Source organism: Pongo pygmaeus, chromosome 16 (assembly GCF_028885625.2).
Source record: "Pongo pygmaeus isolate AG05252 chromosome 16, NHGRI_mPonPyg2-v2.0_pri, whole genome shotgun sequence".
Taxonomy (NCBI): domain Eukaryota; kingdom Metazoa; phylum Chordata; class Mammalia; order Primates; family Hominidae; genus Pongo; species Pongo pygmaeus.
Window position 1 is genome coordinate 21,851,409 of NC_072389.2, and position 27,574 is coordinate 21,878,982.

Here is a 27,574-nt window from a genome sequence, read left to right on the forward strand (position 1 = left end):
TTTTTGTATGTGCATACTGTTTTAAATGTTTTCTAAAGTAAATTTCAAATTTTAATTGTCCTTTTTTGTTATATATAATAACAATTGACTTTTGTATGTTATACATGTATCTAATGACCTTGATATACCCACTTAAGTCCAGAAGTTACATTCATTTCAATTTCCTACATAGACTATCATTTCATTTGTGAATAAAAGTTGGTTTCTTTCTTTCCAATCTATGTAATTTTTCTTCTTGTCTTATTTCCCTGACTAAGACTTCCAGTATGATGTTAAGTATGAGGAGTTAGGGAGGACATATTTGACTTCTTTTTTTTTTTTTTTTTTTGAGACAGAGTCTCACTCACTCTGTTGCCAAGGCTGGAGTGCAGTGGTGCGATCTTGGCTCACTGCAATCTCTGCCTCCTGGGTTCAAGGGATTCTCCTGCCTCAGCCTCCTGAGTAGCTGGGATTACAGGTGCCTGCCACCACACCCAGCTAATTTTTTGTATTTTTAGTAGAGACGGGGTTTCACCATGTTGGTCAGGCTGGTCTCAAACTCCTGACCTTGTGATCTGCCCACCTTGGCCTCCCAAAGTGCTGGGATACAGGCGTGAGCCACCGCGCCCGGCCTTGACTTCTTAATAATCTTAGAAGGCAAATACTTAAGTCTCTTGCCATTAATTCTAACATTAGCCACAGACATCATACACATACTTTATTCGGTTAAGGAAGTTCCCATCTATTTGTAGTTGAGTGAGTTTCTTTAGATATTTTAATTACAAGTGGTGTTGGATTTTGTTCAAAGCTTTTTCTGCGTCTGTTGATAAGATCATACAGCTTTTCTTATTTAGTCTGTTATGAGGAATGTACATATATGTGTGTGTATATATATATCCACATTTATTTTTGTGCATGTATGTATACATTCTCAGCCACTTTTGCTGCTACAATGTATTAAAGGTCTTTGATAATTGCTTGTGCACTAGATCCCATCCGCTTTCACTCACTCAAACACTTTGCTTCTATAATAGTTTCCCTTTCTCTGGCATCTTCATTTTTTTGTCTTCCTGCACCATTCCAATCACCTCACAAGCATGCTGTATATACTGTCTCCACCAAAACACACAGGTGTGCATGCACAAACACATACATACATATGCACCTCTCTGTATTAATCCAAGTTATCAATTTTTTACTGTACTTTCCTTTGTAGAAAAAATTATATGACTCATCTCTTAATTCTTTTGAATCTACTCTAAGATTTTTATCTCCACAACTCATCTGAAATCATTTTTGCCAAGGTTGCAGGTGACCTCCACCTTGAGAAATCTAATGGACAATTCTTTTCCTCTTAAATTTTCTGGCAGTACTTGACATGGCAAAGTTGCAAAAGCAACTCAATAGAAGGATAGCCTTTTCAGTAAATGGTGATGGTGCAACTGGACAGCCATAGGCCAAAGACATCCCTGTGTCTTTATCCTTCATTTGAAGGAAAGAAGACAGGGGAACAGGAGGGGGATATAATACTCTCCAAGTTTTCATACCTTCCTTCTCAGGCAGTTTGCTAGGCTTATTCTTCTTCTTCCGCCCGACCTCCTAACATAAGAAAACATTAATCTTTAGTTCCTGTTAATGATCTTTCTGCTATTCATATTCATGTTAATAAGTGATTCCATCTGTTACAGGTATTAGTTAGATAGCATGCATCTGAACAGAACACACCCCAAATTTATCTTTCCTTCCCTGTATTCCATTGTTGAATTCCCTCAAAATTTCCACTGAAATCTCTAATCTTATGCTTAATATTCTCCCAAACAAATTCTTGATTACAGCAATCCATTTCCACTAACATTCTCCTCCTTTAGTCCTACCCATCTCAGTTGACATCAGCTTCTAGTTGCTGAGACAAAAATACTTAAAAATTACAATTCTTTCCACTTTCCCATACCCCTGCATAGCGAAGCCGTGAACAAATCTCATCTGCTCTAACTTTAATATATATTCCCAGTCTTGCCACTTTTCATTATTCCTGACACTCGTATCCTTAACCAAGCTGTAATTACCACTTTCCTGGAATAATTAGAATAGTTTCTTAATTGGTTTTTATTTACTTCTGTTCTTGGCTCCCTGCAGCCTATTCTTCACACAGCAGCTAAGGTGATCATTTAATGTAGAACTCAGATCTAATGGCAAAATTTCTATACCACTTGGAACAAAATCCAAATGCTTGCAGGGATCTGGTGTCTATGCACTTTGATGCTCATTTGCTCTTGCGCTGCTCACTCTCCTCTATTCTGGCCTTCTGACGTTGCTTACTCTTCTCCTAGATTTTCCCTTGGTTCCTTCATTTACTTAATTCTGGTCTGTGCTGAAGTATCTCTTTAAAAAGCACTTCCCAGAACACTCTAGCAAAACAAACAAACAAAAAAAGCCCCTCTGCCACACCCAATCTCTTCACTCTTTCTTTTTTCTCCTTTGCACTTATTACCACCAAAAATTCTATCACGTATCCAATTATTTACTTGTTTACTGTATATGGTCTCTCATTAGAAAATATGCTTCATCTGGATGGCTGTTTTACCTGTGTAGCTCCATAACTATATTTCCTGAAGGGTTCCTGTCCTACAGGTGGCACTCAAATATTTACTGCATGACTAAATGAATGAATCGAAGGAGGGGGCAAGAGACACAGGTGTGTTCCCATTCTCTAGGATTTTTAAAACATAATGACACTACTTGTAAAAACAACAAAATGCCAAAAACACAGTTATAAAGAGTGTAGAAATTAATAAATAATCCCTGTGTACCCCCCTAAAAGGTAAGAGTTCTTATGGAAAGGTAGGGAACCTGTTGTACACAAGTTATAAGAACATGTGTCAGTGACTGTGGACCAAAGGGAAGCATGGCCTACAGCCACAATGTCTATACATTCTTATTAAATTATTAAAGTCCTGGAGTACTCAGATATATGGAGTCTCATTCAACCATGGATGAAACATACACAAAGATATTTCTGATCCTACATTAATACATCCATGAGATAGTGTGACATTTAAAATTATTGTAGAATTTCTGAATAACTAAAAAAAGAGTCATTTGCTACATGTATATATATGTAGATTTTTAAATATAGTTAATTTAAAAATTGGGAATTTCAGGGGCAATTACACAAGTTATTCTAAGGCAAGATATTATAGTGGTAAATCTGTCAAGCTTTGGAATGAAAGTAAAAAAATGAAGAACCTCAAAGAACCATTTTTACTTATACTTCATATCTTCTTTTGAGAAGTATCTGTTCATGTCATTTGTGCACTTTTTAATGGGGTGGTTTGGGTTTTTTTTTTTCTTTGTAAGTTTGAAGTTCTGTATAGATGCAGGATATTAGACCTTCACTAGATGCATAGTTTGCAAAAATTGTCTCCCATTCTGTAGGTTATCTGTTTACTCTGTTGATAGTTTCTTTTGCTGTGCAGAAGCTCTTCGGTTTAATCAGATCCCGTTTGTCAATTTTCACTTTTGTTGCAATTGTTTTTGGCATCTTCATCATGAAAGCTTTGCCCGTACCTATGTCCTGAATGGTATTGCCTAGGTTGTCTTCCCATTATCCTTAGCAAACTAATGCAGGAACAGAAAATGAAACACTGCATGTTCTCACTTACAGGTGGGAGCTAAATGATGAGAACACAGAGCAAATAAAACAAATAATGAATGGGTACTAGACTTAATACCTGGATGATGAGATAATCCCTGGGGTTTGTTGTACGGATTATCTCATCACCTAGAAGCCTAGTACTGATTAATTATTTTTCCTGATCCACTAATATCTCCATAAATATGCATGGACTAATGATTATTCTAGATACTAGATAATAAATACCACATAGCATATGCCCATGAGCTATCTCTCTCCAAGACGTGAGATCACTGATTTCAAATTTTATTTTATTTTATTTATTTATTTTTTTGAGATGGAGTCTCACTCTGTCACCCAGGCTGGAGTGCAATGGTGCAATCTCAGCTCACTGCAAGCTCCTCCTCCCAGGTTCACGCCATTCTCCTGCCTCAGCCTCCCAAGTAGCTGGGACTACAGGTGCCCGCCACCACGCCTGGCTAATTTTTTGTATTTTTAGTAGAGGCGGGGTTTCACCATGTTAGCCAGGATGGTCTCCATCTCATGACCTCGTGATCCACCCGCCTCAGCCTCCCAAAGTGCTGGGATTGCCACCACACCCAGCCTTTATTTTTTTTTATTTGTATGTTCTAAATTTCCACAATACATTTTTATTACACCCAAAGTCGAAAATCAAAATGGCAAAGTAGGTCAGAAAGACTGAAGATGAAGAAAACTGGAAAAAGGCTAGCCTATTTTTAGAAGAAATCTAATGGTTGCCTCTGTATAAGTAATTTCAGTAGAAGGACAGTCTTTAGAAACCAAGATAATGATTGAGAAGCAAAAAGAAATTTAATCAGGAAGGAATTATGGAAAAATGCACATGGTAACAGGGCAGATCACCTGAGGTCAGGAGATCGAGACCATCCTGGCCACCATGGTGAAACCCCATCTCTATGAAAAATACAAAAATTAGCTGGGCGTGGTGGTGCGTGCCTGTAGTCCCAGCTACTGGGGAGGCTGAGGTGGGAGAATCACTCAAACCTGGGAGGCAGAGGCTGCAGTGAGCTGGGATTGTGCCATTGCACTCCAGACTGGGCAACAAGAGCGAAACTCTGTCTCAAAAAAAAAAAAGTGTACTGGATAATTATTTATCTTTTTTTTTTTTTTGAAATGGAGTTTCACTCGTTGCCCAGGCAGGAGTGCAATGGCTTGATGTTGGCTCACCGCAACATCCGCCTCCTGGGTTCAAGCAATTCTCCTGCCTCAGCCTCCCGAGTAGCTGGGATTACAGGCATGCGCAACCACGCACAGCTAATTTTGTATTTTTAGTAGAGACGGGGTTTCTCTATGTTGGTCAGGCTGGTCTTGAACTCCCAACCTCAGGCGATCCCCCTGCCTCAACCTCCCAAAGTGCTGGGATTACATGCATGAGAGACTGCGCCCAGCAATTATTTATATTTAAAAAATTTTATTAGTGAAATGTTTCTTAATTTTGAAAAGCCCACTGATATAATAAAATCACCTTGTTAATCAATACATAATTTTTTTTTTTTTGAGACAGGGTCTCACTCTGTCACTCCGGCTGGAGTGCAGTGGCACAATCACAGCTCACCGCAGCCTTGACCTCCCAGGCTCAAGTGGTCCTCCCACCTCAGCCTCCCAAGTAGCTGGGACTACAGTTGCATATCACCATGCCCAGCTAACTTTTGTATTTTTTGTAGAGACAGGGTTTCGCCATACTGCCCAAGCTGGTCTTGAACTTCTGGGCTCAAGCAATCCACTTGCCTCAGCCTCCCCAAAGCACTGGGATTACATGCATGAGCCCCCAAGCCTGCCCAATAAATTTTTTTAAATGTCATTTAAAAGTTTTTCTCTGCCTCTCTACTCTGCCAACCAGGATCACCATTATCCTAAGGTTTTTGGTTTTTTGTTTGTCCCATAGTTGTTGGATAGTTGCTAGTACCAACCAAATTACCTATTTCCTTGTTCACCTCTGGTGGGAGGCTGAATTCTCACAGTTCTCACCTACATGTGGGAACGAATATTTCTAGAAGTCTCTAGAAAACCTCTCTTCATGCTCTTTGTCCACATGTGGATTGCATAATCATATGTAGTTATGAACCACATCATTGAATCCATTACTGGCAAAGGTGATGAAATTTCAGTCTAACCTTGGGGCTTCACCTGAGGCTTTTACCTGTGTGGGAGAGGACGAGAATGGGGATGTAACAAAGTCAGAATTCTACTAAAGAAGAAATACTGGATGGATGCTAACCACATCATCTACTATGCATACTGTTTTGCATGCGTTTCTTGCTATCTCATTTCATTCTTATGAAAGCAAAATTTTATTATTGATTTATGGATTAAAGCAATAAATTGATGAATTTTATAAAAAGTGATTATGTTGTATTTCCAAGTTCATTCAGCTCAGTATGTATTTTATTTCTCTTGAAACTTCCTCTTTGACAATTTACAAGTTTTGGGAGATTTTTCTGTTATGTTATTGATTTCTAGTTTGATTCATTTACGGTCACAGAGTATATCTTACGTGGTTTCACTTATTTTAAATATATCAGTGTTTTGGTCGGTCATGACAACTCACACCTGTAATCCCAGCACTTTGGGAGGCCGAGGCAGGTGGATCGCTTGAGGTCAGGTGAGACCAGCTTAGCCAACATAGTGAAACCCCGTCTCTACTAACCATACAAAACTTAGCTGGGCATGGTGGTGGGTGCCTGTAATCCCAGCTACTTGGGAGGCTGAGGCACGAGAATCGCTTGATCCCGGGAGGCGGAGGTTAGAGTGAGCTGAGATCTCACCATTGCACTCCAGCCTGGGCAAGAGTGAGACTTAGTCTCAAAAAAAAAATATATATATATATATATATATATGTATATATGTTAGAGTTTCATAACCCAAGATATGCTCTATTTTGGTGAATGTCCCATAAATACTCAAAAAAAAAAAGTGTATTCTGTATTGGCTGATGGTACTGTTCAGTTCTTCTGGAGCCCCTCATACTTGCTTTTTGTCTAGCGGGTTTATCCATTACTGAACAAGGGGTGTTGAAGTCCCCAACTATCACTGTGAATTTGTCTATTTTTTCCTTTTAGTTCTATCAGTTCTCAGATCATATACTTTGCAGTTGTGTTATTTGGTGTATGCACATATGTTGTCTTTTTGTGATCTGACCTCTTCATTGTTATGTAATGTACCTCTTTGTCTCTGGCAATTTTCTTTTGTCCTGAAGTTTACCTTGTCTGATAATAATTCATCCAATCCAGCTTTCTTTGGATTAGTATTTGCAAGATGTATCTTCTCCCATCCTTTTACTCTTAGTTTCCTGATAATTGATATTTACTGATACAAATTAAATTACTGTTAATTTACTGATACTGATATTTTAAGTGAGTTTCTCGTAGATAGCATTCATTTGGTTGGGTCATGTTTTTAAATTCACTCTTGCAATCTTTTAGTTGGTGTGTTTAGACCATTTACATTCAATGTAGTTACTGATATGTGAGATTATAAGTCAGTCATTTCATTGTCTTGATTTTTCATTTCCCCTTACCTGTCTTCAGTTGGGTTATTTGGACATTCTTTAGTAGTGTATTTATCTAGATTTTTGAGTGTCTCTTCATACCGTTTTTCAGTGGTTATTCTAAAAACTGCAATACACACGTGGAGTTTATCACAGTCTACCAGTATCAACATCTACCACTTGAGGTGGAATGTGGATATTTAACCACTATTTAAGTCCCTTTTACTGCCCCAACCTTGCGATATAGGTATCTTAAATACTTCCTCTACATACACTAAGAAACACATCAATGTTGTAATTTATACTTTAAAATGACAAGTATAATTGGATATTATACTTGTCTTCCGTAATAACAAGCTCAGTGTCTACATACCTCCTCATTTACTCAACATCCATTCATCCATGAATTTAAGGTAGCCACTTTCCCATCCACCATGCATTCAATGCACCATCTGTGATCCTTGAAATTCACCTGAAACTTGTTTCTAATGTATTTGAGTCTGACCAAAAATCTCATATGCCTGTAGACTCATCCTCTGAGATCTATGCTCTTTTTCCTTTCCTTCTGAGTACTCTACTCAATGTCACAGGAATTACAAGGAAATTCCTACGACTGGCAGGAAGAAATGGTCCCCATCTCTGTGTGTGAATTATTCCCTCTAACCCTTTCACGGAGTTCTATTTCCAAGCTAAGGTAGCTTCCTAACATGCATGCACCACTTGATGCTCAGATGAAGACATGAAAGATTCTGTGGATCTTTGGAGTATACTCTGCAACTCCAGCACCATGGCCTCCTCAGACTTCCAACTCCTATCCCCTCAACTCAGGGAGACCACTAAGCTCCACATGGATTCCTCCTTTCTGCACTGCAGTCCGAAGTCTCTCCAGCCAGTAAACTGGGCAACTGCAGGGCTCACCTTGTTTGTTTAGCCTCTGTCAGGGATCAATTCCTGTGCTGCCTGATGTCCAGTGCCAGAAATCCATTATTTCATGTATTTTGTCTTGGTTGCTTGTTTCAGGCAGGAGGAGAAATTGGTCTCTTCTACACCATCTTGACTGGAATCAGAATTCTAAATTGACAGGTTTTTTCTGTCAGCACCTAAAAAAATGTCATTACATGTCATTGTAGAATTTGTCTTTTTTTCTTTCTTTTTTTAAGATTTTCTCTTCATCTTTGGTTTTCAGCTTGACTATGGTGTGCTTAGGTGTGGTTTTATTTCTATTTGCCCTACTTGGGGTTGCTGAGTTTCTTCAATCTGTAGGTTGACAGCTTACATCAGATTGGTAGTGTCCTTGTCAACTATTTTTTCAGAGATTGCTTCTGTTCTGTTTTCTCTCTCTTCCTTTTTCTGGGACTCCAACTATACTCTGCTAGAACTTTTCACAATGTCCTACATCTGTCTTATGCTCTATTCTGTTTGCTTTTTCTTCATATTTCTTACCTCTTGATTTTGGAATTTGAGTTTCTAGAACTGTGAAAAGAATAATTCCTGTTGTTTTAAGCCACTAAGTTTGTGATCATTTATTAGAGCAGCCCTAGAAGACTAACACAACTACCACATATCAAACTGAAATTGAACAACGAAGTAGACGGATGGCTGATGGTGGGAGCTAAGTTTCTCACTGTTGGAATGAGAAAATAAAGGCGAATGTGGTCTATGTGGTAATGGATTAGAGCTGGAGACATCAGGATGCACTCAGGAGTTTATGACATCTCATGAACCTCATAGTTATATATAAAAATATGTATAGATATGTGCATATACACAGTATACACACATATATCTCCCTGCTTCATTAGCTCAGTGGGCCAAGAACCAGTGACACCCCCAGGAGCCATAAGCACACCTAGAACCCAGATCTTGGTTTCTAACACCTTCTCCTATAGTAGAAACCAGCACTCCTAGAAGAAATGGCTGATTCTATGGCTGGGACAAAGAATACAGAAGATGAATTGGAGCATCTTACAGTGCCAGAAAAAGAAGGAAGTGCTAAAAAACAAAAACAAGACACAAAACCAAAAATGATGGGGATATGTCAAAGGGACGCAAAAATCAACTGAAAGAGCTCCTAATGGCTGAAGCTGGACAATTTGAGGAACAAAAAAAAGTAGTATTAGATTGTAATGCAAGTTATAAAATAAATATCCACAAGTCCATTCTGATACAGCTCCCCTTTCCTTAGGTGTGGTCCTTGCACGATGACTTCCTTCCAAAGGAGTGTAGTATGGAGAAGGAGAAAAAAGGGCAACTTTACAGTGGAGAAAGTGGACGACACCTCCTCACCTAGGGGATCAAGGTTGATATCAACAGGAGGAAGTCACCCTGACAGTATGTGTCCTTGATATGATGCGATGAGAATGGCACTTTACCTCTATGGTCTTTCTCCCCAAAATCAATAACGTGAGTCTAATAAGAAGAAAAATATCACACAAATCTCAACTGAGGGACAGTTTATAAAATAACTGACCAGTAACCCTCAAAAGTGTCAAGGTCATCAGAAATAAGGAAAAGAGTTCCTAGAAGAAGGTTAAAAAAACAGCAACAACAAAAAAGGAAAAACAGAAACAAAAACCAAGGAAAATCTGAGAAACTGTTACATGTCAGAGGAGCCTCAGGCGACGTGATGACTAAATGTGAAGTGAAATCCTAGATGGGATCCTGGAACAGGAAAAGAACAATGGGTAAAAGCTAAAGGAATTGGAATAAAGTATAGACTTCAGCTGATAACAATGAATCAATATTGCTTCATTAATTGTGATAAATGTATCAAACTATTATAAGGTGTTAATAATTTTCTAAAGAGTCTGAAGAGATTAACTACCATTTATAATTAGCGGATCTTGTTTTTATCCTGATTAGAATAAATTAAGTAAAAAAGACATTTGTAAATCAATCTGGGAAATTTAATTTATGAGCTGCGTATAGATAGTGCCAAAAGATTTACCTTTAAATATGACTGAAATGCCAGAAAATAAAGATGATAATGTCATTGTGGTTACTTTTTTTATTTCTTAGAGACCCAAACTGGATAAGGGTAAAATGACATGTTAATTTAAAATAATTTAATAAAGAAAAAAAGAAAAAAGTGAAGCAAGTGTAGCAAGATCTTGAAAACTGCTGAACCTGGGAGACAGGAGTTTGGGAGTTTGTGACATTATTTTTTTTTTCTCCTTCTCACATGTTTGAACAGTTTCATGATATAATCATGACTTTTTCCATAGTGTCCTTTTGATAACTCCTATTCTGCATGTGATTGTAAATATTTTCAATTATGGAATATTCTATCCAAGTACAAATATCTATAATTTGAACACTGCAACCCAATTTTTTAGTATAATGCTTCTTCGATGTCCCTCAATCATGAGATACTTCAAGGCTGGGCACAGTGGCTCATGCCCATAATCCCAGGACTTTAGGTGGGGCTGAGGCAGAAGGATTGCTTGAACCCTGGAGCTTCAGCCCAGCCTGGGCAACAGAGTGAGGCCACATCTCTACAATCAATCAATCAATCAATCATCCAGGTGTGGTGGTACACATTTGTAGTCTTAGCAACTCAGGAGGCTGAGGTGGGGGGATTGCTTGAGCCCAGAAGGTTGAGGCTGCAGTGAGCTATGATCATGTCACTGCACTCCCACCTGGGTAACAGAGTGAGACCCTGTCTCAAAAAATAATAAAAAATAAAAAATAAATATTTCTTAGTCAAGAAATGCTTCTAAGATTTAATAAGTTAATTTCTGAAAAATGCCTAAGTGACATTGCACTGGCATCTATTTCTACTTCTGTTACTCATTCTATCACTAACTTTGATTTTAAAGATCTTTTACCATATTTATCCTTCTGTTAGTGTTGCTATAAAATTTACAATTCTTTTAAGAGTATTCCTCATGTTTTGTTTGGCAGTAATAAAAAGAATAAAATACAAATGTCTTAATTTTCTGAATTGAAAGTAGATACAATAGTTACATTTGATTTGGAAAATTAAATCTGTCCCTCTAAGTAACAAAAGTAACACAGTCAGTAATAGCCCATCTTAAAGAAAGGGAGTTTTATGGTTTTTAAAAATTGCTTTTATATTCCTTCAAACAATTACAGAGTGCACCATATGCCTCTGGAAGGCTTTGCATGTCATTAGTGAAAATCTGGGTGATTCACTTTTCACTTCAACTTCCTACCAGCCCACTTCAACTTCTTACCAGCTCTCCCTCCTGTTCTTCCTTCCTTCTGTCCGTCCATCTGTCCTTCCTTCCTTCTGTCCATCCTTCCTCCCATCTGTCCTTCCTTTCTCGCTCTTTTTCTTTCTCCTTCCTTCTTTCCTTCCTTCCTTCCTTGTTTCCTATGTATCTGTATCTAAGAGTTAATCTTGATTTTGCCCTGTCACCTGTATACTGAGTGACAATAATCTGAATAAAAAAATGTTTAGATTGTCACAATCAGAATTCAGAATCTTCAGGTACATCTCATAACCTTTTTGGTCCTCAGCTTCTCCACCTGAAAATGGCAACACAATCCTGTTTGTTTGAAGCCAAGGAATTGGGCTAAATAACTATAACCTTAAGTTATGTAAGTCTCAATGACTAAATTTTATGAAAAATAATTTATTATTATTGCTTTTTATTAATTGTGTCCAAATGTCATGCACCTGGGATACTTTTAATAGTGCATGACATTTGGACAGGATTAACAAACACAGGCTTTTATTTTATATAAAATTGTAATGGTGCTGACATCAATAATGAATGACTTCAATCCTCAAATTGGTATAAATCCATGAAAGTTAAAAGTTAGAAGTCTGGACTAAATGTTTGTTTTGACTGTCTGTCCTTAAAGCTAAAAGCTAAGTGAACTGTGCAAACCTAACACTCGTCTCACTTTGCATAGGGTTCAGAGGGTTCCTGTCTTCTCGGGAATTATTTCAAAAGGGCACATTACCTAAGCTTTCCTATTTGCAATACAGTCTAGTGGGGGCTTTGTGGAGTATCCCTCAAATACTGGTCTCTGCTAAAATTTCCAGTTGATAGTAAAATATTTTAAAAAATTCTCTAGTTTATTGTGAAAAGCCAAAATGAGAACAGACTTTTTTAAAAAGGAGAATATTTTCCTTTCTTGATTAAAGAACAGACATTCCCCAGTATGCAGGAAATAAGTTCCCTCACTAGCCTGTTACTTTGAAGTTATATAATTTTTCTTTCCCGAGGAATAGATGCTCAGTGAAAAAAGATCTGCAAAACATACGAAAGCATAAACAAGAAAATAATTCATCTAGTGTCTGACCACTCAGAAAATAAAACTGTTAGAATTGCTACATTTCTCCACATTTTTTCTGTCTTACTTTTTTTTTTTTTTAGACCAAGTCTGGCTCTGTCGCCCAGGCTGGAGTGCAGTGGTGCGATCTCGGCTCACTGCAAGCTCCGCTTCCCGGGTTCAGGCCATTCTCCTGCCTCAGCCTCCCAAGTAGCTGGGGCTACAGATGCCCGCCACCACATCCGGCTAATTTTTTGTATTTTTAGTAAAGATGGGGTTTCACCGTGTTAGCCAGGATGGTCTCAATCTTCTGACCTCGTGATCCGCCCACCTCGGCCTCCCAAAGTGCTGAGATTACAGGTGTGAGCCGCTGTGCCCGGCCTTTTCTATCTTACTTTTAAAACAGTATTTTTCTCATGTGCTTTTCCCCATCAGCCTGCAACAGTAAGGATTGTCTCGAAATCAAATCCAGCATCCCTGTCTGCCACTGGGAAGTCCGGGATCCTTATCACCTACTCATCTGACCAGCCCCATCTCTGTCACTAGTCCCTACGGCTCTGCAGCTCCTCCCTCGGCCTCAGCAGGGCACTCCTCACCCTCTGTGTGCTGCAGTGTGGGGCTGCCCTCCTCCCCATCTGGGCTCCCACTCTCTATGCCAGGTCACGCCACCCCTGCACAGAGGCCTCTCTACCTCATGTGAGTTGGGCCACTCCCTGTGCTGCCATCCTCCTTGCCTTTTGTGGGTCTTGACATCCTGCACTGCAGGATTAAACCCTCTGTGGCATTTAACAGCACCAAGTACAATATGAGACATAAGAAATGCCCTCAAAGGGCCGGGCACGGTGGCTCACGCCTGTAATCCCAGCACTTTGGGAGGCCAAGGCGGGTGGATCATGAGGTCAAGAGATCGAACCATCCTGGCCAACATGGTGAAACCCCGTCTCTACTAAAAATACAAAAATTAGCTGGGCATAGTAGTGCATGCCTGTAGTCCCAGCTACTCGGGAGGCTGAGGCAGGAGAATTGCTTGGATCCAGGAGGCAGAGGTTGCAGTGAGCCAAGATTGTGCCACTGCACTCCAGCCTGGGTGACAGAGCGAGACTCCGTCTCAAAAAAAAAAAAAAGAAAGAAAGAAAGAAATGCCTTCAATGAAATCTTCTATTTTACTTTTATAACCTTGTCATTTTATTTTCAGAAAAGGCAAATAAGCAACTATGTCTATGGCAAGGAATGCAGAAACTTGATACATTTACCCTACACTAAAGGTAACCTAGAGGAGTTTTTTGTCTCTTTGTGTTAGGGACCAAGGTACTCAGCACAGTTCTGGAATAGTAGGCCTTCAAAAAACACTTGGTGAGTAAATAAATAAACAAACAGATTCCAGCCATTCTCAATATGTCTATAAACTTTCTGTCATGAGAAATCAGGAGTAAAAGCTGTGTTTGCAGATCCTCCACTAGTCTGTGAATCCAAAAAAAGCACTCCTCTGGGAGGGCACATAGTTTTAAACAGTTCTCTTTATGCTCTACCTCTAAGGAGATAAAGGGTTCTTTTTTTTTTTTTTAAAGGTACCCCCTCCATTACTCCCAGCAGATGTAACACTTTGAGTATAATTGAACAACATCCTTGTGCAAAAAAATAGATGTTCCTTCCCCTGGCTAGACTCAGCCCCATATACATTAGGGCCAAGGCTTGGCCAACCAACCATAGACCAGACTTCAGGCCACAGTAGATCATAAGCAACCAATCACAAGCAGTGATCCTAGGTATTTAATACAAAAATCTTTAAATACAAATTACCACTAGTCTGCAAAATTTTTCACAGTATCTCAGTATCTAAAACCAGATGCCCAAAGAGACGGAAAATAAGTAACTAGACAGTAGGCTTCTTCACAATAAAAGAAAAAACAGCCCTACCATCAAACTTGGACTTTTTAATAAAACATGTACATTGCATCACTCTAATCAGCAATAAAAAAACTGAGTTTTTATCATAAAAATTCTGGCTAAAATGCGTCATCAACTATTAGGACAACCATCTGAAACAGCTTTGATAAACTGCTGCTTGCCTTTTTGATTAAGGCACATGACAAACGAATATATAGATAGTACTGAAATTTTTGTGGTTACCCCATCAAGAAATCTAGCTTCCATAAAATTACTTCATATTGACTATAAAAGTTCCTTTCTCCTGTGTAACACAAGTAAGGATTAACAAAACTGATACAACTGAATAAAATATCAACAAATCAGTGCATACTAATGCAGATTTTGCTTAGCACAAACCATTTTTACTTTTCTACTGAAAGCAGAAGAATCAAAGGACAAAAGCCACATAATTCTGAGTCATGTACAAGACACCAAAAAGAATACAAAGAGAGTACTAAACAGAGATCTTTTTCTAAAATAAAAAAGGTACCAGAATGTATTGCTGTTCCAAGGATCTGCAGTTTCTTCTTCGGGTTCTTTGGTCTTCACAAGTTAATCTTCTGACCACCTCCCTTTGCTCCACTATGTCCTCAAAGCAACAACTCACATTCCTTGTTCCATTGGGTTCCCCCATTAGATTCAGGTTCAATGCACATTCAACTACGTAGCCTTCTCTTCCCTTTGAGAGATGCCCAGTACCTGTGCATTTACCCTACACTAAAGGTAACCCAGAGCAGTTTTTTGCCTCTTTATGTTAGGGACCAAGGTGCTCAGCACTGTTCTGGAACAGTCGGCCTTCAAACACTTGGTGAATAAATAAATAAACAAACAGATTCCAGCCATTCTCAACATGTCTATAAACCTTCTGTCACGAGAAATGAGGAGTAAAAGCTGTGTTTGCAGATCCTCTGTACCTCGGATAACTCTCTAGACACAGCCACTACTCAGCCCTTCTCCGATCCTACACCTTTACTTTTTCTGCCTATCCACTCTGTTCTCATAATGTGCCAATCTCTTAAGAAGCTTCTGAAGAGAACTACTCCAAATTACTGAAATTTAAGTACTTCATCTAAATCCTCATAGCATACTTCCTATACTTTCTCTGTGGCATTTTTAAACTTCTTCCCTATATCACAGTCATCCTTGTACATGACTAATATTCCACAATGGATCATAAATTGAGGGTAAAGCCTGTGTATAATTTGTATGTTAATTTTCCAATGTACCTACCATAGTGCCTTACACAGAGCAGATATCCCGTGGGTCTTGGAATAAATATATGAAATATATAAAATGCTTCTACGGAAAGACAAATAAGGAACAAAACTCATACTTTTCAGAACTTACTATCCCAGGAAATTCACTTTTTTCAAGAATTTTTCAGCAGTATTTCTTGCCCTTTGGCTTGTTTTCCTGTGCAGAGATGTGGGACCTCTATCTTTTCCTACTAACTTACCCTACCTCCCCGTGATAGGCCACTAAATTATACTTGCACTTTCTCTTCTTTTAGGACTTTCCAAATCCGATGCCCTACTATTCAATTTTCTCTTTCCTATCATCATAGAAACAGCATGATGGAGCTATCCATTTACTAACATGCACGCCTTGTCAATCTTCCTTTCAAAGGCAGTCCTGGGAAACAAGGTGGAAGGGAGTACAGAATAACGGAAGAAATAAGAATTTGTGTATCTGGCCATATTTCCATACTTCCAAGCTTCTCTCTTTTATAAAACCCAAATTAAATGCTGTTGACCTATTAAGTATCTAAAATTTAGTTCAATAAAGGGCATTCAATAAATGGAAGTTACTATTACAGGATAGTTAATACTAGTATAATTACCTATTACACAGTCTATATACTACTTTAAATGTAACAACCCCAATTTATTTCTGCATTTTTTTAAAGATGACAATAAGAAATTGGCAGTTCATTATATAAAACGGCTTGAATGTGGTTTTCTTAAGCAGATGACAACCCACATCAAAGTGCCCTTCTCACCACACTGCCCCGCATGGTCTTTGCTGGATTAGCAGAAGGGATGGCAGCACTCAGCTCAGGCTCTGGCTTACACAAAAGTACGATGGGGTCACGATGAGATGGGCACCATTCTTTCACTTGTCCACCTGCTTGCACAGCTTTATCTAAAACTGTTCTGAAGTTGGTTCCCTCGGGGAGAAAATAAAAGTTTGCAGAGCACAGAAGTGATTCTAACAGCAACGTATATAGGCTGGTTAGATGTTGAGTTCTAGTCTCCAACTTTACTTATCTTCCCCTTCTATAGACCCCAATTCACTTAATCATAAAAACAGCTCCTAACAGTCTTTGTGTTCTCGTTTTTGGAAAGATGACAAAATCACTTATAAAATGAAAAGCATAGCTATACCTTAAGATATATTTGGTGGTTACTATCTGCCAAATAAAAGCTAATTAATATTAATCTTTTCCTACAACTCATGAATGTAGGAAGAAATCATTCTCTCCAAAAATTGGTCCATTTATTTTAAAAGTATTCCTCTCTCAAAACAGCAATGTGACTTAAAAAAAGATTTTTAGAAAAATCTCAATAATATACAAACTTTTTATGAAGATAAATAAAACTAATCTCCAGCCACCATGACAACAGCGTTTACCTCAGCAAGCACAAAATCTTCATCATCAAATTATTAAGAAGCATAAATTTGGCCTCAAAATAACTTAAAGCTCTTTTTTTTTTTTTACCACCCAGGATTCACTACTACATGAAAAAAAAAATTACAAAGCCATAAATGCAATATGCTCTCATTTGTGTTTTTAAAATATGCGCAGGGGCCAGGCATGGTGATTCAAGCCTGATCTCTCATCACTTTGGGAAATGGAGGCAGGTGGATCACTTGAGCCCAGGAGTTCAAGACAAGCCAGGGCAACATGGTAAAACCTCGTCTCTGCAAAAAATACAAAAATTAGCTGGGCCTGGTAGCACATGTCTACAGTGTCAGCTACTCAGGAGGCTGAGGTAGAAGGGTTGCCTGAGCCCTGGAGGTTGGCGCTGCAGCGAGCTGTGATCCTGCCACTGCACTCCAGCCTGAGTGACAGAGCAAGACCTTGTCTCAAAAATAAATAAATAAATAAATAAAATAAAGTATGCACAGAGCTTGGAACAGAAAATGAAAGTTGGAGGACCATTTTAACTTTTCACTTTATACCCTTCTTAAGAATCTGTACTTCTGACAATTGGCAGATTACTTTTGTGAACTTTAAAAATCTTTATACTAAAACTGAGGAAAAACAGTTTCGGTAAAAATGAATTTACAACCGAGCCTAATTTAATCAAGCAAAAATGTGGGTCCAAATTGGGAATTTATTCAAATGAAGGTCATTTATACACATTGTTACCTGCTCTTAAAGGCTTATACAGTTCATTGGATGGTGTCCTTTGCCAGAGTTCCTTAAATTTTGCTCTTAAATCATTATCGGTTTCTTCTTCTTCATCCAACAACCTTAATGACTTTAAAAGGAAGCAAAAAGAACCCTGAAATGTCATTTCTGGTATAAAATATTTAATGCATTTAATAAATGTTCATACACAATATAAGTGAGAATTTGGTGAGATGGGAATATTAGGTTAGAATATAAATCGACTTTTTTCTTGCAGACATCTGTTATAATGCATTTAACAAAAAGTCTTATAAATTTAAGGCTGAATTAGCTATCACGTTTCTCAGTAAAAAAAAAAAAGGAAGAATAAATAAGAGACTATTTACATCCATATATCAATTTAAAAAGAGTTTTAAGATTAAAATAAATAAATAGAAGCCATAAACAAAACAAAGGGGAAAACTGATTACATTAAAAAATAAAAGATTTAGACTTTCATTCCAATACAACAAACAGAAAATTATGTTTAATATATTTTTAAGTGCCTTCTAACGAGTAGATAAGATGACAGGATAGTTGGGGGCCAGAAACACAAGGAAATACTAATCTACCAGTAGACACAGTGCTAGCACCAACAATATATCACAATCCCTGATAGCTTAGGACAAAGAATAGCAAACTTCTGTCAAACACCACAGAGTAAATATTTTAGGCTTTCTGGGCCACAGTCTATGGCACACAGAATTCTTCTTTTTTGACAATGCTCTAAAAAAGATAAAAATTATCCTTAACTAGCGAACCACACAAAAGTAGGCCACAAGCCAGCATTGGCCCACCATCCATAGTTCACCAGCTGTGTAGTTCACCATTGACTTGGATTGTGAATTTAGAAAATTCAAGAAGAAACATAGGTAGGGACAATAAAAGGTGAGAGGTCAGATCAAAAGCACTCTCCACCCTCAAACTGGTATACTTCCAAATAGGTGATTCTCAAGTTAAAACAGAAAACTGCCCTACAGAAGAAAACATGCCTGTCTGGATCTTGGCTGTAAAGAAGAAAGAAAAAAAAAAAAAGGAAGTATTATCTGAGATTCCTGATCAAAAGCCTGAACTTGGGACTAGAAACCACACTATCTGTGTGACACAAAGTCCTAAGATAAATTACTACTATAATTAAAAGATTATAAAAGAAAGGAAAAAACCTCAAGTTTGAGGAGGTGCCAGGTATATAATGCCTTTTTATGGCAGAAGCAAACACAAATTCTTTCTAGAATTCACCTTAAACCCAGATCTCAATGAATTCCCACCAATAAATTACAGGAAATATGAATGCACAATCAAAACTCACTGAACACTAAATGCAATTCAGTATTCTGTACTGGTTCTTGGAACAGAAGGAGGAACATTGGTAGAGTAACTGGTAAAATCTGAGTAATAATACTGTACCAATGTCAATTTCCTAGTTTTAACAAATGTGCCATGACCGCATAAGATTTTAACTTTCAGGGAAGCTAGGTGAAAAATATACAGGAACTTTCTACACTAAATTTGCAAAGTCTCTGTACATCTGAAACTATTTTTTAAAGTTTTAAAAAACAGTAACAAAAAAACTGAACACAACAGAAAACAAGCCACCATAACCAAGAATCAGCAAAAATTACAAATCGTAGAATCAAACTCACAAAAACTACAGATATTGGAATTATAAGATAAAAAATATAAAATAAATATATTTAATATATTTTAAGAAATTAGGGATAAATTAAAGGGTTTAACCTTCCAGGTTAAGACAAATTAAATTAAAAAGAAAAATCTTGCTACATGCTATGTATCAAATAAATCAATAATTACAAAGACTGAACAGTTTGTATGATAGTTGATTTCTCATAGTATACTAGTTTTACACAGTGCTCATTTGAGTTTCATTAATGTGTACTCACTTACCCTTAAGATAAGAATGAAACCCATTCTCACTCAACCAGAATTTCTCTTATGCTAAAGAGAAGGCTCTGGGCCACAGTAAATTCACCAAAGTGATGAATACTAACTACACCGTGAACACTAGCATGAGGAAGTGTCCAGTCCCAATCCCTGCTGGACATCAAGGATTCACAGTGTTTATACTTGAAAAGCAAATCTTATAAAACATACCTCATCTAGGATTTCTCTATTTCGTTGCAGTAATTCAGGCAGTTCTTTAATCAACTGATCAACAGTCTGGATGTCTCCCTGTTCAATCACAGATCTGGATTTAGTCAATATAGACTGAGGTACAGTGTCTCCAGACACATCTTCAATTGCTGCTGGAAGATTAAGGGAAGCTAGCACCCTGAAAAAATGAGATACTATGTTATATTGAAGTCTAAAACAATTTAACTCCTCATCAATATTTACTTTATTTAATTTAATCTTCTATAACCAAATCAACAGCAATGGAGTTAGCACCCAGAAAAACTGGATAAGCCCTATCAATGAAAAACATAGCAAAGATTAACAGAAAAACAAAAAAATCAGTGATTGATAAAATTAAACCAAAATCATTAAAAAATTAAGTTCACAATTCAGAATTAAAAGCCAAAAAATAGGCTGGTGCAGTGGCTCACACCTGTAATCCCAGCACTTTGGGAGGCCAAGGCAGGGGGATCACCTGAGGTCAGGAATTCGAGACCAGCCTGACCAACATGGTGAAACCCCATGTCCACTAAAAATACAAAAATTAGTCAGGCGTAGTGGTGAGCACCTATAATCCCAGCTACTTGGGAGACTGAGGCACAAGAATCACCTGAAGCTGGGAGGCGAAGGTTGCAATGAGCCGAGATCTCACCACTGCACTCCAGCCTGGGCAACAGAGTGAGACTCCATCTCGAAAAAAAAAAAAAAGCCAAAAAATAAGAAAAACTATGACCGCATTAAAATATATTAGGTATCGTTGGCTTACAGTTCAAACTTCTTTCAGTCTAAGTAATTAAAAGTCAAAAATTCTATCCTAAAAAAGCAGTCTTTTATACTTTTGATTGTTATAGCATCTCTAACAAGTCAGAAACAATACACAAAATAGTTATGTTTTTCTTTTTTGCTCTCCTTCAACAGAATCAGTAGTTATAATTTCACATCACCTAGGCAAAATGTCAACAAAAATAGATGATCTAAGTATTCATTACAGAATCTTCATCTGTTCTCAGTTTTGTAGCACAATAACAATTCCTCAGTTATTTCATTTACATGATGTGGAAGGGAGGTCAATATCCCTACCCACTATGTAAAGACAAAAAGGCAAATGAAATGATGTAATACAATGAACTCCTCAGAAAACAAGCTCTGTAAAATCTCAGACTGCCTGTTTATCATATGCTAGAGTAAACTTACATTCCTCTCTTGTTAAAGAAAAATGATGGTAAAATCCATGCATTAATCAAAACTGAAAACTTGAAAAGGCAAGCCAACTACGAGAGAAATACAGCTGGCCCTTGAACAGCACAGATTTGAACTATGTGAGTCCATGTTTATGTGGACTTTCACCTCTTTCACCTCCGCCTGCTCCAAGACAGCAAGACCAAGCCTCCTTCCTCCTCTTCCTCAGCCTACTCAAACATGAAATAGACAAGGACGAAGACCTTTATGATGATCCACTTCCATTTAATCATAGTAAATATATTTTCTCTTCCTTATGATTTTCTTAATAGCATTTTTTCTCTAGCTTATTTATTATAAGAATATACTATAGAATACATATACAAAATATATGTTAATTGACTGTTTATGTTATTGGTAAGGCTTCTGGTCAACAGCAGGCTATTAGTACTTAAGTTTTGGGGACTCAGAAGTTATATGCAGATTTGACTGTGCAGGGGGGTCAGCACCCATAACCCCTATGTTGTTCAGGGTCAACTATATTCTCAATTATATGTATTTGACAAAGCACTTGCATCCAGAATATGTAAAGAACTTTTTAAATATTAAGAAAAACTCAGTTTTAGAAACTGAGAAAAAGATTCCAATAGACACTTTACAGAAAAGATATGAATGGCTAGTAAGCACATGAAAAGCTGTTCAGTATCATTAGTAATTAGGAGAATGCAAATTAAATCATTAAAGTAAGATTCTGCTACACACACACTAAAGTAGCTAAAACTAAAAAGACTGACAGTACCAAGTATTGGTGAGGATGCAGAACAACTGTATTTCTCAAACAGTGCAGATAGGATATAAAATGGAACAACCGCTTTGGAAAACAACCTGGCAATTTCGTATAAAATTAAATATGCTAACCACACAACCTAACAATTCCACTCCTAAGTATTTACCCAAGAGAACTAAAATATGTCCACACGAAGATTTATATGTGAATGTTCATAGAAACTGAAATGTCCATTAACAGGTGAAAGAGTTAACAAACTGCTCTATAACCATAAAATGGAATACTGCTCAGCCATAGAAAAGACTCAAATTGATACACACAACATAGATGAATCTCAAAAACAGTAGCTAAGTGAAAAAAAGCAAAACACATTCTAAGTGTATACTGTACATACTGTAAGTACTGTATATGTATATGCTAGAATGATTACACGTATTTTAAACTGTATAAAAAGTAAAACAAAATTTAAGACAGGGAGCAGATCAATAGTGGCCAGGGGCCAGAAGAGGAAGGACTGGGAAAGGGGCATGAGACAATTTTTTCAGGGTAACAGTAATGTTCTCTATCTTAATCATAGTGCCGGTTACATGGGTACACACATTTATCAAAACTAACTAAATGGCCAGGCACGGTGGCTCATGCCTGTAATCCCAGCACTTTGGGAGGTCAAGGCAGGAGGATCACTTGAGCCCAGGAGTTCAAGACCAGGAGCCCAGGAGTTCAAGACCAGCCTGGACAACAAAGTGAGATCTCGTCTCTTTAAAAAAATCAAAAAATTAGCCAAGTGTGGTGGCTTGCACCTGTGGCCTCAGCTACACAGGAGGCTGAGGCAGGAGGATCACCTGAGCCCAGAAGGTTGAGACTGCAGTGAGCCATGTTTAATGTTTACACCACTGCACTCCAGCCTGGTGACAATAAGACCCTGTCCCAAAAAACAAAACAAAACAAAACAAAACAAAAATATATATATACACACACACACACACATATACATATAATAATTGAACTGTGTACTTAGAATAGGCGTATTTTGTGTGTGCAAAATATACCTACAATTTTTTTAAACCAATGAATTATTTTCTTAGTATTCAATCCATCAGAAACAAAAATCGGTTCAGAACACTAAACGTACCATGTATCTGAGTTCATTTCTACTTCTCATTTCCCCCAAATAAATATCTCTTAAAATACAAATTTTTAGTCAAATATCCTCACCTTGTTTCTATAATTTCTTCCAACTATATTTGCTAAAGCTTCATAAATACAGTGTCCACCAAAAATAGTTGTAAGTGTGTGTCTACATTTTCTATTTTATATACTCTTGACATTTAGCTCTAAGCTCAGAAACTAAAATGTTCATAAACTAAAGAACAACCAAACAGAAAACTTTAGGCTCTAAAATTAAGCTCTACCTACCCATTTGCCAAAGTGGTGGCTTCTCTCATCTGAGCAATTGATCTGTTACCAAATCGGCTTTCCTCTGATTACAGGCAGCCAAAGACTGCTGCACTGACAAGGGAACCATCTTCTCAAACAGATCTAAAATTAGGAAGAGAAATTACAACAAAATTTTAAGACAAAAACCCAAACTGTAAAAGTGACTGTTCATATTTTCTTTCCAATATTCACATAGTCCATACATATTTGATATTTAAAGATCAAAATATCAATAGTCTATTGACATTTAAAGATCAAAATGAAATCACTATTTAAAGCACAATGATAAAGAGAATTTTTAGATCACTACATTCACGGACAATGGTGACAATGAAAAGTTTCTTCTTTGAACTTAATTTTCTTTAACTTTTTCAGATGTGTTCATCACTGAGTCTGAGGGATCTTCAGTGACGCTGTTCATTTGTTGATTAAACTGAATGAGGGGCCGGGAGCAGTGGCTAAGGTCTGTAATCCCAGCACTTTGGGAGGCTGAGGCAGGTGGCTCACCTGAGGTCAGGAGTTCAAGACCAGTCTGGCCAACTTGGCAAAACCCCATCTCTACTAAAAATACAAAAATTAGCTGGTGTAATGGTAGGAGCCTGTAGTCTCAGCTACTGGGGAGGCTGAGGCAGGAGAATCGTCTGAATCCAGGAGGCGGAGGTTGCAGTGAGCTGAGATTGCACCGCTGCACCACAGCCTGGGCAACAGAGCAAGACTCGGTCTCAAAAAAAAAAAAAAAAATTGACTGAATGGGTCACGGCAGCAGGATTCCATTTCTGGCTCCAACACTTCCTAGCTATGTGACCTTGAGGAAATTACTTAACCACTCTGTGCATCAGTATCCTCATCAAATAGGGATAATATCAGTACCCATCTCAGGGCACTTGTGAAAACTAATGAGCTAATATTTGTAAAGTGCTTAAAGAGTGCCTGGAACATGGTAAACTCTTTGTGTTTGCTAAATAAACATATAATCACCCTTTCTCAGTAACAGAATATTCTCCTTGGGATCTCAGCTAGAGGCTACCATCTGTTGTATACATTTGTATACATCTACAATATAATAACACTTATTTATCTCATACAAATACCACTCCAGAAGTTTACATGTTTAAAGAAATAGGCCGGGCATGGTGGCTCATGCCTGTAATCCCAGCACTTTGGGACACCGAGGCAGGTGGATCACCTGAGGTCGGGAGTTCCAGGCCAGCCTGACCAACATGGAGAAACCCCATCTCTACTAAAAACACAAAATTAGCTGGGCATGGTGGCAGGCACCTGTAGTCCCAGCTACTTGGGAGGCTGAGGCAGGAGAATCACTTGAACCCGGGAGGCAGAGGTTGCAGTGAGGGAGATAGCACCACTGCATTTTAGCCTGGGCAACAAGAGTGAGACTCTGCCTCAAAAAAAAAAAAAAAAAAAGAAAAAAAAAAAGAAATATTTTTGTGGTTTATTTTTACATTTATTTAATTAATTAATTAATTAATTAATTTATTTATTTATTTTTGAGAAAAGATCTCACTCTGTCACCCAGGCTGGAGTATGGTGGCACGGTCTCAGCTCACTGCAACCTCCACCTCCTGGGCTCAAGCGAGCCTCCCACCTCAGCCTCCAGAGTAGCTAAAGCCACAGGCATGCACCATCACGCCCAGTTAATTTTTTTTTTTTTTTTGGTAGAGACAGGGTTTCGCCAGGTGCACAGGCTGGTCTCTAACTCCTGAGCTCAAGCAATCTACCCATCTCAGCCTCCCAAAGTGCTAGGATTACAGGTGTGAGCCACCACATCCGGCCATATTTCTTTATTTTTAATGGCAGCATCTTAAATAACAAATGTTAACAAAATGACAAGTGCTACAGTGTTAATCAAACACACAGTTTCAAGTCTTCTAACTATTGTATACTTTACATATGCTTTATTATTGTTTACTTTCCATCTTAACATTGCATGGACACAATACAATATTTATTCTCATATTCATTTTAAACAACATGAATACAAATTATATTCAAAGCATACAACAGCAATTATGTGATTTTTAGCTACGAAAAACACAGTAAACTAGAGAAAAATGAGATTAAAGTGTGTCTGAATAACTGACATACCAGTAAATTTCTGACTGATGGGGACATTGACTGGGGTAGATTTCACAAGTGTGGCTTTGCCAATAGGATCTAGATCTTTAAGGTCTGGAACTCGATCACGATAAATGAAGTCATTATCCTTCTTTGCTGCAGTAAGGGCACAATTGATTTTGTCAGAAAAATCCTTCACATTAACATATTCATCATAGCGAGATGCCACTGTTTTAATCAGTTCTGCTGCACGCTAAAAAGAAAAATGTCAACAACAACAACAAAAAAAGAGGGAGATGATTTTCTTTCTCTTTCCCCACCAAATATTTAAGCATTGGTTTCAACAAAAAAATCTTTAATTCGAAGACCTGCATTTCCAGCAATGTGGCTGACAGGATTACCTGGAAATTCTCCGATCACAAAATACCTGAAAACTGAAGGATAATACCAACAGCTATCCCTATAAACACACAGGCAAATTATCAAGATAATAAAAGAAATCCATGAGCCAATCAGTATAAACTGACATTGAAGAAAGCTGGCTGTTGGGTTCTTTCTTTTTTTCTTTCTTTTTTTCAGACAGAGTCTCACTCTGTGACACCCAGGCTGGAGCACAGTGGCGCGATCTTGGCTCACTGTGACTTCCACCTCCCAGGTTCAAGCAACTCTCCCACTTCAGCCTTCCAAGAAGCTGGAATTACAGGCGTGCACCCCCACGCCAAGCTAATTTTTGTATGTTTTGGTAGACATCGGGTTTCATCATATTGGCCAGGCCAGTCTCCAACTCCTGATCTTAAGTGATCTGCCCAACTCAGCTTCCCAAAGTGCTGGAATTACAGGCATGAGCCACTGTGCCCTGTCTGGCTGTTGGGTTATTTCTATATCGAAAAAATTAGCAGTTAAAACTTATTAAAGGCCCTCATGGAGACCTGAAACAAGGGTCTTGAAACCACACAACACAGAGAATTGAGATGCACCTCTTTCACTCCTTCACATGAAGGCAGGAACCTCAAAGGGCCTAACTCTCAGTGAAACGGTGGATCTGAAAAAAATTATCCAACAACACAGGAAGTGAACAACATGTCAACATCAGTAAGAAATTTTTTTTTAAGTTTGGCCTTATAAAAAATGAACATAAGCCACATAAAATTTAGGTGGTATTAGGTATAGTGACACCATATAAAATAGACAATAAGGCCAAAAGCATTATTAGGGATAAATATAACACATGATCTTTTAATATTTGCCAATTTGCCAGAAAGATGTAAAATTTCTTATATTTTGCATGTAATAGTATCTACATCAACAATTATAATGAGAAATTGATACATTTACCCATAATCAAAGTGGAAGATTTTAACATATCTGTCTCAGCAATGGCTGGACCAGATTTTAAAAAAGTGTAAGATTACAGAAGATTTGAGCAACACAATTAACAAGTTTGGTTTACCAGACATAGAGAACACTAGACTCCACAAATAGAGAATATATTATATTCTCAGGCATATAGAAAGCATCTACATCTATAAAATGACCAGATGAAGAGATAAGGCAAGTCTAAAACACCAACATTACAAGAATACAAAAATGGTTTAATACTAGAAAATCTACTTATATAATTCTCCAAAATAATAAGTTAAAAAATCAAATTTCTCCATAGATATTGAAAAAGTATTTGATAAAATTCAATATTCTTGATTTTTTAAAATCTTAGTAAAATAGACATTATAGTTCCTTAACATGATACAAATCTTAACCTCCAAAGCTGGTACCATGCTTAGAGAAAGACAACCAAAACAAAACAAAAGCTACCCTTCAGTGTAAACTAGGAAATGGGAAATTGCACAAATTTAAATCACTTTTTAAATTTGCAAATCAAATTTGATTTGTAAATGTGGTTGAACCCTCCCCCAAATAGCAAACACCAGTACCAGAACCGCAGGTGCTCTATACACAGAGGGGAAGACAGGGAAGGGCCAAGGCTGCCACCCTAAGTTCAAACTACTTTCAGCAAATCTGAAAACAACAAAACAGGATGAGAAAACCTTGCCAGGTGATGGTAAAGGCAAAGCCAACTGGCCCCTCTCATGCCACCAGGGGATCACAGAAAAAAATGTGATGCTGAGGGGCCTCATCCCAAGAGAGCTGCTGAGAAAGAGAAGTAGACAGATTAACTAAAAAGACAGGGTTTCTAGGGGAAGCAGAAAGAGACAACAGAAAAGTAGGGAGGGAGAAGAAAGGGCATAAGCACTCGGAAAA

At 37.8% G+C, this 27,574-nt stretch overlaps 1 protein-coding gene and 1 pseudogene across 1 annotated transcript in view; one reads left to right on the forward strand and one right to left on the reverse strand.

Annotated features, from left to right (window-relative positions):
• Window positions 1-9,385, forward strand: part of LOC129014715 (multiple C2 and transmembrane domain-containing protein 2-like) — a 57,569-nt gene extending 48,184 nt beyond the window's left edge. The window contains exon 9 of the mRNA XM_063653150.1: window positions 9,325-9,385. The gene's annotated coding sequence lies outside the window, so the exon portion shown is untranslated. The remainder of the gene's footprint in view (window positions 1-9,324) is intronic.
• Window positions 9,386-9,788: 403 nt separating this feature from the next.
• Window positions 9,789-27,574, reverse strand: part of LOC129026591 (programmed cell death 6-interacting protein-like) — a 95,758-nt pseudogene continuing 77,972 nt past the window's right edge.